The sequence below is a fragment of the Dreissena polymorpha genome, chromosome 2, assembly GCF_020536995.1.
Source record: "Dreissena polymorpha isolate Duluth1 chromosome 2, UMN_Dpol_1.0, whole genome shotgun sequence".
Lineage (NCBI taxonomy): Eukaryota > Metazoa > Mollusca > Bivalvia > Myida > Dreissenidae > Dreissena > Dreissena polymorpha.
In genome coordinates this window covers 20,368,808-20,372,115 of record NC_068356.1, presented here as the reverse complement: position 1 = coordinate 20,372,115, position 3,308 = coordinate 20,368,808, and the positions used below count along the sequence as shown (strand labels likewise).

Sequence of the window (3,308 nt, the reverse complement as noted above, 5' to 3'; positions counted from 1 at the left end):
ATTGTTTCTAATATCTGCATCAGCAGAAACCCTTCTGAAAATGAAATGAGCTTTTTACCAAAATGCACTTAAAAAATTGCATTTTATCTGCATTTGTTTAAGCGAATTGTCTGCATGTTTTAGAGAGTACACTTTATTGCATTAATTAATTAGAAACAGATGAAGCCTTTTTTCATGTTCTTTAAATTCGGAAGTGTATTTTTTTTTTTTTAATAAATAATCCACTTTTTCTTAGACAGTTGAGTTTTAAGTACATCTTTTTAATTTATAAAATGTTTAAAGTGTATCTTTTCTAGGTTATGACATATTTTTACTTTAGAAACAAAATAACTCATTCTTAAAAGCATTATTAGGTGTTTGCTAAAATTTAAATTAGTAACAAAGTATTTTTTCCATTGGGGCCATACAATCAAAATGTTCACCATGAAAATGCTGACAACTTCAAACATCATTCTTTTTAAGTACAAATGTAAGCCCTTCTTCTGCGTTCTCTGTATTGCAATCCACTTTATAATTTAAAGTGTATTTAATTACATGTTGAACAAAAAGATTGTGAAGTAAGAAGCTAAAGTGACATTATTCAAGAAGCTTCTTCTCTTTAAGATTCACTAACACAACATCCAGTTTAAACAGTTTTAACAACTTTATTCGCAACAACAGTAAATATTTGTAGTGGTTATAACAATGACCCAAAGAAATATTATTTATATGTTTTAAAAAAATTCTGAGGACATATGTGAAGGATTATCTGTGGAAAATATAGGGATATGGAGTAGCTGTACACACAATTTAAGTGGAACATTTTAAGTACAAAAGGGGCATTATTAAGCTAAATGCAGGTCAGAGATAAGCAACTTGGTCAGTGACCTCACAATGACATAATGACCCTGAATACATAAGTGCTTTTAATGAAAATATGTAATAGAAACAGTGATATAAGGATGTTGCATGTTTACCATAATTTTAAACACAGCTTATCATTCAAGGTATAGTCGAGCTAAAATTAAATATATATTTTACATTTAAGTTCGAATAAAAAAAATACACATTTTTTTCTTCAAGAGTTCCTGCTGTGTTCAACTGCATGTGTGTAATATAACATATTCAGTATTATGGGTATGAGAGTCCCATCCACTGCTCCCGGGCCTTGTGGCAGAATCCAACCTTCATGCAAGTTTGTTGTTGTACGCGGACTGGAAACCTATGGAATGTATCATGTGTTTAAAATTAACAGTACATGATAAAGCATTTATATACATGATTTGATTAACTGTGTTTAAATTTTTATTTATTAACTGTGCTCAAGTTTTCATCATCTATTGATTTTTTATTCACATATAGTTTATGTATCAAATAAAAAAAACAAATGAGGATTAAAAAAAGATGAAAAGTAAATAAATTATGATTGTACCATCCCTGTAAAATGAAAAATAATTTTAACTTTAATTATTTGACCCAAAATCTATATGAGATTTTATCACATGCTATACCCTGTTACACATGTGTAATATACTTTTTAAGCGTTTTCATTGGCTTAGTTTTCGTTTATTGACCAATCGCATTTTGTTATTTCACCGAAATGACATTGCAACGTCAAATGATGCCACGAAATGTAAACATCATTTGGGATTTATCATTATGTTTGCGTTAATATTTATTTAATTTGCTCATTTAAAAGCATGTGATAAAAAAGATCTCACACTTGTTGTCATATCATACATGTACCATATTTTATTAAACATCTCCAGGAAATTCATTAGTAAGCTCGCCAAAGGCTCGTTTACATACAAAATTCCTTAACTCGTTTAATGAAATATGGTATGATATGACAACTCGTGCCAGATCATATATGTAAGACATGATGTATTTAAATAAATAACATTTTTTCTACAACAGTTTAAAATCATGATTGAGTAATTGATTATAGAAATAAAGACATTTACCAATCATATGTTTGCTGATTGAACTTGTGAAGGCATGTCAATTAACGAAAGATGATCTGCTGATTCCATGAAGATCTGCCAGCTTGGAATAGATGTTTCCTTTGGCCAAAAATCTTTAACTGATGTCAGTGATGAGTACCTGTTGGTGTAGTACAATATGAAAAAGTGAATAATACTAGTCTTCTAATGTAATGAAAATACTATAATATGTTACTGTTGTGTATGTGTGTTCAAGAACAACAAGATATTTTGATAACTCAGTAATTGATTTGTTATTTCATAATGATCATCACTTTGGTGTTTTGTGGTTGAAGGTTTGTTACACATGTAGGCTAACAGTTGCCTAACTGGGCACATTTTACAATCCAACATAATTTAGCAATGCATGTATCGTTCTGACAGAATATTAAATAAACATAATACAAAGAAAAGGAATAGATTGTAACGAGTTGTATAGCGTTGATAACAAACGTTTACCAAAAAAAAACAAGGCTCCATTGAGTACGTATCCGAACAAAAAAACTTCCGAAATCACATGCAAATTGCGATGGAGATAAAAGCTTACAGCAAAATTAATCATTGCACAATAATTTGAGCGGCGGGAAGCGCATATACTTCAACTGCTGTTGAACAATATAATTGCATCACACACATAATAAACACATGGGGTTTTCACGTATGATAAATTGCAATTTATTTTGATTTATTCATCCTTATCGAATATAAACAAAGGGCAGTAACTGACATATTGATTCCAACGTTAAATATTTTGCAGAAAGCAATCAAGGGATAAAAAACAACATGTTTACTTCCTCTGTATTGTCGTCGATAAAAAGACGAAGCCAAAAGCTTCTTATTCGGCGTCCAAATGCACAACATACGCGGCGTCCATTTTGTTTTCGACGTAACTACGACTGCTTCTTACGTCTCGTAGACTTACGAGAGAATTCTACGATATCGTAAGTTGCGAAAGTTTATTGAAACGCAAAATGGAAAGTTGCGATAATCGCAACTGGTTTACGAGTCGTAACATACTTACGAGAGCTTATTGAAACGGTCCCCTGGATTTTAGGACAACAACAAATCGGACTTGGAGTGTTTTATTTAACAGTTAAATATTTTGTTAAGCATCGAACGATTTGTGTGTTTGTTTTCGATGGATTAATATAATATTATGAATGTGAATAACAGTGTTGGGATATAAAACTGGAATTAAACTGGTGAGACTGCATTTTCGATTTCGTTAAAATGTCGACTCGAACAAGGCGATGTTTTGTTGAAAAATTGATGGATAATGCCTAAATTTAAAATAAGCGTCAGTGAATGGTTCTTTAACTGTTTCATTTTTGTTTGAAGGAAATCGAT

At 30.9% G+C, this 3,308-nt stretch overlaps 1 long non-coding RNA gene across 1 annotated transcript; it reads right to left on the bottom strand.

Moving 5' to 3' along the window:
• Positions 1 to 624: 624 nt before the first annotated feature.
• On the bottom strand, positions 625 to 2,946 carry LOC127866155 (uncharacterized). The gene is made up of 3 exons (XR_008042871.1): positions 2,509 to 2,946; positions 1,944 to 2,082; positions 625 to 1,201 (listed from the first exon to the last, which is right to left on the bottom strand). It is a non-coding gene; the product is annotated as an uncharacterized LOC127866155 (long non-coding RNA).
• Between the last annotated feature and the right edge of the window lie 362 nt (positions 2,947 to 3,308).